We start from the raw sequence: 13,953 nt of genomic DNA on the forward strand, positions 1-13,953 counted from the left end.
ACTCTCTCCTCCCCTCTCCCACACCCTCACTCTGTGTCTTGTCAGGTCCAAGAACCATGGTGCCTGCAATCTGCTTTTATGAGATAGAAGATATTTTGTAATTTTCACTGACTTGCTGAGGATAGATCAAGAACTTCTACCCTTGAGAGGCCCCTGAGAAGCTTCTGGAACTAATGGGGTTAGATAGACAGAAGGGAAGCTTTCAAAACGCCAGAGTGGGTTGAAGCAGGAGTGAGGGGAAAGGGCTCACAAATGTTGGGATGAAAACAGACCTCGGGGTTGAGGGAGGAAGGCTGGGCACTCTGAGGACTAGCAGCTGGCATGACAGGAGCTCTGAGAGGTAAGACCAGTGTCTGAGGAACCAGTAGGATGGGGAGTTTGGGGAGGGGCAATCCTGGCCTATGGAAAATGTGGCAGGACTGTCTCAGGATCCCGTAACTATGGAAACCCCTGCCTTGAACCAAAGCAGCACTCCAGCCATTTTTGCCCTCTCTCTGCTGGCAACCCTTTCGATATAACAGAATATTCTGTTATATACTGTTAAATTCTGTTATATACTGTTATATTCTGTTAAATACTGCTGTATTTTCACCAGCCTCATGAATTTGTTATTGTATTTCCCACAGGGTCAAAGACAGGCAAGTAGGGACAGCCTGGTCCAGGAGAGTCAAAGCCCCACAGAGTTGCTTTTTGGCCCTTTGGTTTGAAAACTGTTAATAAAGCAAATTAGAAATCGGGATATACCTGAGCCCAGGACAAAAGCCATGCAGTATGCAGCTGGGCTCACACCTGACTACCCTGAGGGCTTGCAGAACTTGGGGTGCCGGCCACCCAGCCCTGTCGCTAAGGGGATGAGGCTTTGGCGAGGCCTGCAGGCCTCCCAGAGAAGGTCCTGCTGGGCCATGCAGACTCCACTCCTGGCCAGATGGCTAATTCTGGGATTTCTGGAAGGAGGAAATGCCATGTGCCCATCACATGACTCACTCCAGCATAATTGCATCACTGACGGTCCTTAAGGGACAGGTCCCTTCCAGGCCTGACCTCGGCTCCTCAACTATGAAAGCTCTGGAAGGGCTCGTCTTTCTTAAAGGACAAAGTCTCTTCCTTTGGGATACTTTTGAAACAGGAGATCTCTTCAGTGACTTCATCAAGTCCGAAAGCAAGGCATCCGCACTCCCCAGACAAACTGCAGCCGAGAACCGCAGGACCTGTGCACAGGCCACCCCTCCTGCGCTCCTCTGCCTCTCCTCTTGCTAAATCGGGGGAAGGCTCAAGTCTAGCTCAGAACTTCAGGGATCAGAGAGTGAGGCCTGTGACTTGTGGGCGGGACTTCTGGCTGTTGGGCCACCTCAACTGTTTGCTAAATTGAACAAGACCTGAATGAATGGCATGTGTCAGGAAAAACAGATTTGAACAAGGCCTGGGGAAGAGAATTCCTGCCTGTGGTTTGACTCAGGCCTGTCTGCCTCTGGATGGACTCCAAGGATGTCTGAGTGATGTGTTGGACTCGGGTCTTCACACTTGAAGTGACTTAAGTTAAAATCCCTCACAGGCGTGCCCAGCCACTTGTGCTAGTTGATGCCAGGTGTAGTCGAGTTGACAATCAAGAATGCCATCACATCGGGGGACAGTGATGGGCTATGACTGGCAGCTGCAAAGAGCCAGGGTGTGGAGAAGGCTCTCTGGTAGGAGAGACCGGGCGTCCTCAGAGAGTGTAGCCAGGCCATCTGTGACAGTCCCCTGCCTCCATTTCATGGTTTGCTTGGTGACCCTGACGGGCCTCCGGGAAGGCAGCCCTCTGTGTTCCTGCTTCTTCTGCATCCTTCCCTTTCCAATACCACACAGAGAAAGCCAAGGGTGCCCTGCTGCTGCTGCTGCTGCTGGGGAACTGCTAATTGCAACAAGATTAACGACTCCCCAGCTTGTCTGCACCATTAGGTTTGTGGGACTCGTGGGGCCTCCTCCTCCGCCCCTTGCCCAGTTAACAGTGAACCTTCCTTGTCTCTGGCTGAGCTTCATGGGTGGCAGAAAGCGCTGCCCCCCAAGATCCCTCTGGGCAGGAGCCATGTGCTCCCCTGTTCCCAAAGGCTATTGTCCTGGGTGGAATTTTTGTTTATTGATGAGAATATACTGTTAAAATAAAAAGTCGCTAGTTGATAAAGCAGCTATGCTTGCCTTTCACAAGGGCTTCCCTTTTTGCTTCTGGCTGGTCTTCAGGAGGCAGGCTGAGCACTAATCCCAAGTTGCTTTGGGTTATGGTGTTTTATTAGAGCTACAGAGAGCCTAAGACAGAGGTCAGGCTTTGTTTCAGCTTACAGCCCTCGGGAAGTGAGGACAGGAGCTCAAGGAAGGAGCCTGGAGGCGGGACTGAAGCAGAGGCCACGGAGGGGTGCTGCTTACTGGCTTGCCCAGCCTGCTTTCTTACAGAAGCCAGGCCCACTGAAATGGGCTCAGCCCTCCCCCATCAATCTTTTATCAAGAACATGCCCAACAGATTTGCCTGTAGGCCATTCTTACCCACACATTTTCTCAACAGAGAGAAACTTTTCCAGAAACATTGAGGGGTATCCACCAGAAAAGACTGCTTAGACACAGGTTTAAGCCAATAGAACAAAGGTTCTCAACCTGTGGGTCAAGACCCCTTTGAGGGGTTGAATGACCTTTTCACAGGGGCCCCATTTCAGGTATCTTGCATATCAGATATTTACGTCATGATTCATAATGGTAGCAAAATTACAGTTATGAAGTAACAATGACAATAGTTTTGGCTAGGGTCACTACAACATGAGAAATTACATTAGAGGTCCCAGCATTAAGAAGGCTGAGAAGCTGGCCAGGGACTGCAATAGGTGTTTGAGGTCCCAGTGCAGTCCTTGGACTTTCTCAGGGTAAACTTTTAAGTATAAAATCACATCCTGAATGACACACTCCTTCAGTTAATAAGAACAGTTAGCCAGAAGTGGAACCAAAGGAGCCAAAAAAAGCACAGTTAGAATATAGACTTTCTCAGAACTTTGGACTTTAAGGGAGTAGGTGTTTGTTTTTGTTTTGGCAGGTGGTGCTGTCTACATGCTGTGGAGTATGGCCCAAATGGTACTTCCATCATGGAGTCAGTTGTGCTAAGATCTGAGGCCTGTTATTCTAGCTTGTGTCAAGTTGATAATCTTCCAGTGACCTTCCAGGGGGTATCTGAACACTCCCCATCCTTGTAAGCAAGCTCCCAGAGTGGATCGCCATCCAGTGCAGTCCACAAAGCAAGTGGCCAAGCCTAGTCCAGAGGCTGGTTCCTCTGACTCCAACCCAGTTCTCTGTGGACCTTGCTGAGGCACCGTGACTGCCCATCTTTATGATCAACTTCACTGGACTTAGACGCTTTCTGGAAACACAGCTCTGGTTGTGTCCCCTGGCATGTTTGCTCAGCCTTGTATGAGCCCAGATAAACCCTTCCTTCCTTAACCAACCCAGCATGTTAGCTGTATATGTGCCCTGCGTGTGAGGCTAGGAGCTGGCAAGGCGGTCACCTCAGGAACCAAGTGAATCAACATGTGCTGGAAGGCAGGCTTGTCGGGTGACCGTCCAATGTGACAGTCACCAGAGTCATCCTCTGGGTCGTTCTTAGGGCTGGAGGCATCCCAGCGCAGAATGCTTGCCTAGTACTCTTTAAAGATTTATTACAGATACAATGTTCTGTCTGCATGTGCACCTGCACACCAGAAGAGGGCGCCAGATCACATTCTAGATGGTTGTGAGCCGCCGTGTGTTTACTGGGAATCAGGACCTCTGGAAGAGCAGCCAGTGCTCTTAACCTCTGAGCCATCTCAAAAGCCTTTGCCTAGTACTCTTAGCTCTCTGGGTTTGTTAACCTCAGCACCCCAGGCCCTGGGCGATTGGGACATGGCTGTCATCCCAGCACTTGGGAGGTAGAGGAGAGGGGATTAGATGTTCAAGGTCCTCCTCAGCTACTCAGTGAGCCTGCAGCCAGCCTGAGCCACATGAGACATGGTCTCAGAAGTGTAAGAGTGGACCAGCGAGATAGTTCCGTGGGTAGAGCTACCTGCTGCTCTGACGGATGACCTGAATTTGATCCGGAGGACCCAGGTGATGGAAGGAGAAAATGGCTACCCTAAGCTGTCCTCTGATCTTCACATGTGCAACAGGATATGTGAACCCACCTACGTACACATGCGTGCACACAGGAATGAAAATAAACTCTCCGAAGCACCGAAGACTCCAGTTGTGGTGTGCAGTGACGACCACACCCTGCGCTCCCCGGGCCGGGCCGCACACTGGAGCAGCCTTCTGGACCGGGGACACGTGACTGGAGGAGCGGCCCTGCCTGACTCACCGCCGCTCCCTCCCTCTTCCGTCAGCACACACCGCAAGGAGGCTGTGGTCCCCGTGATGCTGAGATTCCTCTCCTGCTTCTCACAGGAGCATGATGTCCTGAGTGACACACACGTCTGTGTATCACACTCCATGGGCTCCAGGCCCTGTCACCGTTGCCCCAGCTTCGGCCATCAGAATTCCCTGTGCACGTCTGCCCGGCGGGGCCCCTGTGAGTTTGCCACTCGAGATCACCAGATTGAGGCTCTCACAGGAAGCAAACATCAAACTGGAAGCTAACAAAACGGCAGAGGGCAGAGTGCCAGAGGAGGTGTGGAGCAAGCAGCGGGAGGGCAGCCTTCAGAACGGGGTGGATTGCATACAGCAGGCAGGAGGAGAAAGGCAGGAAGGGTGGGTGGCCATCGCCAGAGGGAGCCCCAGGACTGGCTGCGGGCACAGCGCTTTGGGCGTTACTGAAATAGCGGGTGTTGACAGTGGTCAGGGAATAAATGGGGCCCAAGGAGGAACATAGCAAGCACCGGGTGGCACCGGGAAGCATTTCACACCAAGGGCTTGGAGTCGCCTCTTGTCTGAGAAGCAGGTTGGACATAAATTCCCCAAGGGGAAGCAAGAAACAGGAGGTCCACAGCGGAAGTTCAGATGCAGGCACCGCAACCACGTGCCCCGGGGTGACTTCCTGTAGAAGGTGGGCATCTGTCCCATGCATGTGGCCTGGCCTTGTGATTTGCTATAGACAGTGGGATGCAGAGGAACTGACATGGAGTAACGGGACTCAGGGTCTGGCCTTAGGCACCCATCCTGCCCCTCTCCACCTCCATCCAGACAGCACCCTCTGTCCTGCACTGAGAGGCTGGAGATGGAGAGACGGCAGGCACTCCTGGCATGACTGGCATGACCACATCCTGCATCCCTGGGACCCCACAGATGCTTCTGAGCACAGCAGTATACAAAGTCAATGGCTCCAGTCAGGCTTGGTGTCACCTGTAATCCCTGTACTTGGGAGGCAGAGGCAGAGGATGAGGGATTGTGAGCTTCCGACCTAAGCTACAGAATGAGTTCAGGGCCACTCTGGCTTCATGAGACAGTGTCTGGAAGAAAGAGAGAGAGAGAGAGAGAGAGAGAGAGAGAGAGAGAGAGAGAGCAAGCCAGTGGTGCAGGCCTTTAAAGCACTCAGGAGGCAGAGGCAGGCAGATCTCTGAGTTTGAGGCCAGCCTGGTCTACAGAGCAAGTTCCAGGACAACCAGGGTTATATGCAGAGAAAAAAAGATAGTGCTGTCATGGTCAAGTCCACCTTTCAGAAGGGACTTCCCCGCTGGGACTGCACCCCACACTTTCAGACTTGGCTTTGGCTTTGATTTAGTGACATGCAGCAGGCACATTTCACAATCTCACAGCATACCTTGCCTAACGCTCTTAGGCCTATAGGGCCTTTTTCTGCATGTCAAGGAAATACGCAAACTTAGGGGTTACGTAATGGGTGGTCTGGTCACCTCTGATAGTCTGTTTCTGAGTCACACTTTCAGCCTCAGGGTAGGCTAGATGGCCCCGTATAAGTCTCTTCCGTGGGTATCACGAGGCACTTAAGGATGTCCTCTAGAAGGAAGAGCTCTGAATTGTGAGAGTCTGATAGCGAAGGCCATTCTGCTGGAAGGTGGAGGCGGGAGGAGCACGGGGAGCACGTTTGAGCTAACCACACATGGGCCAGGAAGCCTGTGTGCGGGGAGAGTCCTGGCTCACTCTGTTACCTCTTGTGAGAACTGAGGGTCCCCTGAGAACTACCTCAACTCACCCTGAAGGTAGCACCCCAGGGACCCAATCACCTCTCATGACGCCTCGTTTCTCCTTTTAAAATTCGTTACTATATTTAGTTATGGGTGCCACAGCGTGTATGTGGAGGTCAGAGGGCAGCCTTTGGGAGTTGTTTCCTTCTACAGCATGGGGCCCAGGGATCACAGTCGGGCCATCTCAGGCCTAATGGCAAGCATCTTCACCTGCTGCGGAGGCCTCATCTCTTAAAGGACCCGCCAGCAGAACACCAGCTCACTGGGGACACACTGCAGCATGCCCCCACAGACGGACACAAGTCAGAAATCCTCCCCTGTCAATATTCACCACCTCCCCCTCCTGGGTGGCTGTTGGAAGGCCAGTGACTAGACTGCTGGCCAGTGTTCAGTCAACAAAAACTGTGCGAAAGCAGCTTGGAGAGCCAGGTGGACCCACGTGGCAGGCTTTGGTGAGCCATGTGAGCTGCCCGGGCAGCAGGCTCTGTGTGACAGGGCTGTGGATCCAATGTTCTCTGCCTCGTTTCATGCATGTTCCTGAATTTCTCGCTGAGGATGAGGCTGGTCGTCCCTTCTATAAGGGGTAGGGAATAAAGAGGGCTGTGCATGGATTTCTCTGGAGCACGTGTGTCTTTTTTCCTTCCTTGTCCCTTGGGCATCTGAGTCATGATAACAGACCTTAGCTATGAGTCCCTGTGGTGACTGGAGTAGGTATGGCCCCATAGACTCCTGTTTCAATGCTTGGCCCATGCGGGAGTAACGCTATTAGGAGGTGTGGCCTTGTTGGGGGAAGTGTGTCACTGTGGGGGCAGGCTTTGAGCTCTCCTGTAATCAAGCCCCGCCCAGTCTAGAACACAGTCTCTTCCTGCTGCTTGTAGGTGAAGATGTAGAATTTCAGCTACCTCTCCAGCACCTTGTCTACCTGCAGGCTGCCATGCTTCCCACCATGATGATAATGGACTAAACCTCTGAAACTGTAAGCCAGCCCCAACTAGATGTTTTCCTTTACGAGAGCTGCTGTGCTCATGGTACCTCTTCACAGCCATAAAACCCCAACTAAGACAGTCGCTCTGGCTGATCTCAGGGACTCTAAAACAACATGCTGTAGGAGAAAACTGCATGGACATCGAAAGACGTCAAGACCTGGCGAACACTGAAGCGAGGAACAAGAACACACAGGGGAGCCGACCCTGCTGAGGGGACCCGAGATGCTCAGAGCCACACACAGGAAGGGACACGCAATCCCAGCCTTAGACTATTCCCACAGCTCTGGAGGTGGGAGTCCAAGATCCAGGTGCTGGCCGACAATACCCGGTGAGGGTTCCTCCCGGAGCCTGGCACAATACCCAGCCAACCCTCACCTCACATAATACCCGCCGAGGGTCCCTCCCGAGCATCACACAGTGGAAGGAGAAAGAGGCAGAAACTGCAGACATCCTGTCCTCCCAGTGTGCGAACGATGGAAGAGCAGAAGGCACCAAGGTGTTCTCTCCACTCTCCTTCCTAATGGCTCTCTAAGCCTCCTCCATCAGGAGCCACAGCCTGAGGCTTAATCCCTTCCCCCAGAGCCCCTCATGCTGCCACCTTGGGGTCTGCTATCACCTGAACCTTGGAGGAAAACAGACACTTGCATCTACACCCATGTTTTGACAGAGTGTCAGTTCTCAGCGGTACAAAGAGGCCCAAAATGCTGTCAGTTCTAGCTACTACCTGCAGGGCTCTGGTAGACCAGTGTGAGGCAGGAACAGGTCTGAGCTGAGCAAGGGATGGCCCGTCCCAGCCAGCCACATTCCTCCTTCATGTCCTGGGGTCCTTATGGCAGCAGTTTCTTTCTTTCTTCCTTCCTTTCTTCCTTCCTTTTTTTTCTTTTTTCCTTTCTTCCTTCCTTCCTTCCTTCCTTCCTTCCTTCCTTCCTTCCTTCCTTCCTTCCTTTCCTTCTTTCTTTTTATAGCATATACAGTGTTCTGTCTGCATACAGGCCAACATGCTAGAAAGGGACACCAAATCTCACTATAGATGGTTGTGAGCCACCATGTGGGTGCTGGGAATTGAACTCAGGACCTCTGGAAGAGCAGCCAGTGCTCTTAACCGCTGAGCCAGCTCTGCAGCCTCAGCAGTGAGTTTCACAAGCTTACAGCGAGCATGCCTCTCCTTCTCTGCACAGTACTCCTTGCTGCCACAGCAAGGCACAGAGTGGTTAACATTTGAGTGGGGCAGCATTGGCTGGTCCCAGCACCCTCCCTGCTTGAGAACATGGCGACAGACCTGAACACCCACAAGGAAAGTGTGGATTCAGCAGGAACTAAGACACTATGTAAGCCTGGCAGTGCATCAAAAAGCCAGCGAAAGCCAGCTCTGCCACGCTGCAGTCAGCCCATGACTCTGGTTGTTTATACCTCACTGGCTAGTGTAAAACATGCCTGGGACACCCGGAACACAGCCAACTGCTGTCCTTCAACTCCAAAGAGAAGCTACAGGCACCAAAACCAGCTACAGGTGTGTGAAAGAATGTTCCAGGAATGGCGGCAGAAATTACTGAAGTCCCAGCCCAGCCAGGGGGCTCCTAGTGAGACACTGCTACTCCAGCCCTGGCCAGATCAGGCCTCTGATGAGGACTGGGGCTGGGATGGAGACTCAGGCTGAGCGTGGCCACCCTGGACCTAAGGCTGCCGAGACCCCATCAGCCATCTGGTTCTCCTTGGCAGAAGGTAACTTGCATTAGCTGTGGTCTTGATGGGGCCTGCCAGGCTGATGCTTGGAACCCTTTCCCTGGCCTGACCCTACAGGCTATAGTTGGCATACCATCACCTGGGGGGGGGGGCTCCCAGGACTGGCAGAGCCAGTCAGTCACCAGGCATGAATGTCTGTCTGGAAGCATTTCCTTACCTGGCGGTTGCCTGCCTGTTACTCCCCCACTTTCTCCCTGGAGGGGCCTTGCTGCTTGTGTGGCTCTTGCCAGTGGGGACATATGGCCAGCTGGCCACCACATAGGTAATCCTTTCCCTGAGCTCAGTGTATGAGCCACCACAGCAACCTTGAACAACGCTGAATCTGGGGTCCCACTGCAGACACCATTGCAAGTGTTAAGAATTGGAGGTTCCTCCTCTGGGGCTGGGGATGTAGGAAGAACACTTTCCTAGCCTTAGATTCAGTCCTCAGTGCTATGCAACACTGACGTGGTGGCTGGCACTCGGAGGTGGAGACAGGAGAATTGGAAGCTTAAGATCACCCTCGGCTACACAGTGAATTTAAGGCTAGCCTGGGTGGCATGAAAAATCTGTATCAAAAACAAACAGCCCAACAGAAAGCAGTCTGCTGCCCACTGACTGGATTTCTTCTGATGCTTTGGAAGCCCAGGACCTCCAAAGGAGAAAAGCAGCTGAAAAAAGGAACTAGGCCACACAGGGAACCAGGAACTAGGTCCCACCCAGGAGCTCAGCCACCAGATCACTGAATGTCACAACGTAAACCATGTGTAGAATGCAGAGAACAAGTGTGTTAAGCCAAGTTGCCCAAAGATGCTCCTGCCCAGGGCTCCGCGTGTGAGGAAGCACGTCCAAAGGTGCGGTGCACATCTGCAGAAAGCCTAGCCAGGACTGTGCTCCTGGGACAAGCAGCCAGCTTACAGGCAATCTATAACTGGCTGTGGCCAGGCAGACCATTAGCTGTTCAAAGGCAAAGGCAAGCTGCAGCCAGCACTACTGTCCCTACTTGCTTCCTTCCTGTCCTTCTTTGTCCCCAAACATCTTCCAACCTTGAGCAGGTTAGGGTTCTCTGAGCCTGTCTATAATAGATTTGCAAATGAAAGCAAGGAAGACCTGCAGCTTTGCTGTCACTCGGTCCTCCTCCAGCAACTCCCCAGCCCCAAACGGCCGCCATATAGTCTCTCTATGTCCCAGGACCCTGAGCTCAGACAGCAGCATGACACACACACAGCAGACACCAGTCTATGCTTGGGGCATGACACGCACTAGTGGCGGGTGAGTGAGTAGGTGGGGACACAGGGGCTTGCCTCTACCTGCCCAAGTGAGTGAGCAATAAGTCACCAGATTCCTTTGAGGAGAGAGGCCACAGGAAGCAACCACAGGGCTGTCCTGCAGGGCTCGTGGGCTGGGAGGGCTCTTTGATCGAGGAAGCAGATGGGCAATGAGCAGCCATGTCTGTAGGAAGCTAACCCTGGGAGACTAGGAGGGGATGACCTACCGAACCTTCCAGCGTGCCACAGCCCCAGGCCACCAGAGTGACAGCTACAGAGGCCTCCCTGTTCCATCCCTTCACCAAGGCCAGACAGCCAGCAGCCAGCTGTGGCCCTTAGGAGGGGACAGACAACCCCGGGAGCAACAGAGCTCCTGCCAGCCAGAGACTGTGGGCCTAGGACTTGAACTGGGGCAGAGATTTATCGGAGAGCAACCAAGTTAATCCAGTTGGTTATCAGCGAGGTGGGGAAGCGGGGAGTATGCCTGACAGGCCTGTTTACAGGTTAAGTTAAATTTGGTTTGGTTTTCTCGTTGCTAAGAAGGAGAGAGGCACTGTCAAAAGGGCCGAGGAAGCATAAAAATAGAGCTTCACGTTTGCACACAGCTGCCTGGGAAAGGTGGATTCACACCCAGCGTAAATCAGAGAAATGCAGCGCACAAGCCAAGCCTGTGCCAGAGCCGAGTCCTAACCAAGCGCCCCAGGGAAGCTAGGCTGCTGTAAGGAAGAGCAACCATGGAACAGTCCTCCTGGCCCCGGGGGCAACACAGCCCACGTCTGAAACACACAGAATCCGGCCATTTGGAAGACGGAGGGGGCTGAAGAGATGGCTCCGAGGTTACGAGCACATACCGCCTCTTACAGAGGACCAAAGTTTGGTGTCCAGAACCCGGACTGGGTAGCTCACACCTGCCTTAACCCCGCCCTGGGAAGTCTACTGCCCTCATTTGGCCTCTGTGGGCATTGCACTTGCCTGGCATACATTCGCATGTACACACACAGTTAAAACTACATAAACCTTAAAAGAAAATAGAAGCTCAGCAGCTGGACCCAGTGGTGCACGTCTGTAGACCAGCACTCAGGTGGGAGGTGCCCTGACTTTGAGAGCAGCCTGAGTGTGAGCTCCTGTCTCAGGAAAAAAAGAAAACAAAAACCAACAAAACGAACAAATGGCTAAGAGACAGGTCTAGATAGAAGCACGAATAACAATAATAATTAGGATTGAGAATGTAAATATGATTACAAATATGCAGATTGAAAGATACAGACCTGGACGGACTCCTCCACGTAATAGCTGCTTATGCTATGCTATCACCAACAGATCTTCCCACGAGTGTGCCTACAGCCCTCCAGGTGCTCTGGGGACGCGGAGCCACCCCTCCTCTTGGGCCTTGCACACATTACCAGCCCTTCCCAGATGCCTGTGCACCCTGACGCTGTGTGCTGCCAGACCACAGAACACCAGGCCTCAGGGAGGCAGGAGTGTGAAGCAAGCAGCCGTCCCAGGGAAACTGAGGCATCATGAAGCCTGTCCCCACCTGCTGCTCGGTTCTACTGTGCCCCCCACTCCCACAGGCTTCAGTGCTAGCAGACTACCATATCGGTGAGTAGTGTCAGCACTAAGATGAGGTCATGCTGGAGTCGGTGGGCCCGGATCCAGCTGACTGGCGTCTTTACACAAGGGAAAATGTGGGCAGGAGGACACCACAAATATGCAGACGGAGCTTAGGCAACAGAAGCAACAGCCACGTCAGAGGTCAGGAGAGGCCTGGAGTACCCCAGAGGAGCCACCGGGCAGAAGCCTTACTCTGATGTGGGGCCTCCAGAGTTCCATGTTCTGACAAACCTCCTGGGCACAGGCAACGTCCACGTTTTTAGGGTGACACAAAGGACCTGAGCAGGGCACACTTCTAGGACATGTGGTAAATCTAGCGCACGGCTGTGGCAAAGCCTAAACAAGAGAGGGAAGAAAAGTAAGGGTCTGAGGCCCTGAGAAGCCTCAAGATCCCAGACTCTCCTGTCCGCAGGCAGAACTCATCTGCTTCAGAACTGATGCTGCATCCCGCTGGGCTCCTTTCGGAGTGCAAAGACGGTTCAATGCCTGAGAGTCATCCATGGGTAGATTAAGTTGGGAAAACACATGATCACTTCAATGTTGAGAGGTGTTTGAAGAAAATATTGAACCTTCTCCATTAAAAATAAATTTAACTTATTAGCAAACCATAGAAACAGTGAAACTTAACATTATAAAATGCACGTGTTGGTAGCGCAGGGCCCAGGGCATTGCTGCAAAGCCTCTGTGCTCTGTGGCTAAGGCAGGGACCAAGACATCACTGTTGGTGGAGGATGCAATTTACTAGGAAGTGCAATCTGAGTGACAAAAAGATGACTGAATTCATGTGAATCTAGGTGTCGCGTGGAAACCACAGGACACCGGTTCCACAAAGTCTACCAAAGCCCGGAGAAGCTCCGGTCCCTTCTTTGTAAAGATGAGGTATCTGTGTGTAGGGGATGTCCTCTGAGTCATTTCGAATCACTCACACAACACTGTAGTACCTATGGTGACGTCAGCGCACACAAACAAGTATTGTGAGTGTGTGAAAACACCCACCCAGGCTGGCTGTACCTGAGGATAGGAAGAGGCAGGCCATGCTCACTGCGCTCGGTGCTCTGAGTGCCAGGAGCAGGGCTCCTCGTGGTCCTTGTAATTTGTGAGGGAAACAAGGTGGCGAGTAACCCCACAGGCAGAACCTGGTCCCAAGGGGAAGCCTAGGGTGCTGAAGGTCAGAGAGAGGCGAAGGAAGCTGGAGAACTTCAGTCGGAAGTCATGGGACTGCCTTCAAGGGCCGCTGGCAGGAAAGGGAACATGCTGTTTAGATGTAGGGCAAAGGTGAGGCCACAGTCCTGGAGCTGAGCAGCACCTCGGGGGGACCGGGAGAGCCAGGCTAGGGTGAACGTAGGTCCTGGAAGACACGGGGCCTCCGGGCCTCGAATCCAGAGGAACCTGGTAGTGCAGAAGGTGGCAGGTTTCCACGTAGGCTCTGCCTGGTGGCGGCCTGTAACAGCGAGTCCTCTCTCCTGGGCACCTCTGAAGAAGCTTTGCTGACACTGAACCCATCAATAAAGCACCACCGATGCCCAAAACAACAAGACGAAGCATGATGGTGCCTGCAGAGTGCAACGCGCCAGTCCTGAAAGCCAAGAATCATCTGTTGCCATTTGTGAGGTCCCTCGAGTGGTCGGTTCACGGGGACCGGGGGGGGGGGTCAGTATCAGCAGAGGCTGGGGGCGGGTGAGGAGCGAGTGTTTCATGGTAGAGTTGACTTTGGGAGGTGGGTGAGATGGGTGGACCAACAGCGCCTGCGCTGAGCACAGGTGCAGACCTGAAAACTGTTTGCGCTGGTTAGCGCACATTGTTATATATGATTATTACATTAATGCTACTACGTATTATTGCACTCTCATTATATGCATTATTGTACAACAGCCTGGCTGCAGGGTGCAATGAATCCCGATCACCTACGTTTTTAGGTCTCAGTGTTTGTTTTTGCTTGGCTATGTTTTACATGACATGACCGGATTTAATGCGTAGACCAGCAGGGACTGGGTGGCAACACCCTTTGCCCCCGCACAGCTCTCAGTCGTGGAAAGCTAAGCAGCGATTATATACAGGCCCAAGACGTGCACCAGAGGGTGAGACAGGAGGAAACACACCGCATGCGCCTTGGACTGTAGTCTGCCGGGAGCACTGTGAATGGTCCTGTGCTCCGGGTTGCACTAGGTCCATCCAGTGCTGCCTGAAGGGGATGGACAGACAGACACAGAGCCTCAAGGACGCTCACCAGAGTGCAGC

The sequence above is a fragment of the Psammomys obesus genome, unplaced genomic scaffold (genome assembly GCF_907164565.1).
Source record: "Psammomys obesus unplaced genomic scaffold, mPsaObe1.curated_primary_1811, whole genome shotgun sequence".
NCBI classification, from domain to species: Eukaryota; Metazoa; Chordata; class Mammalia; order Rodentia; family Muridae; genus Psammomys; species Psammomys obesus.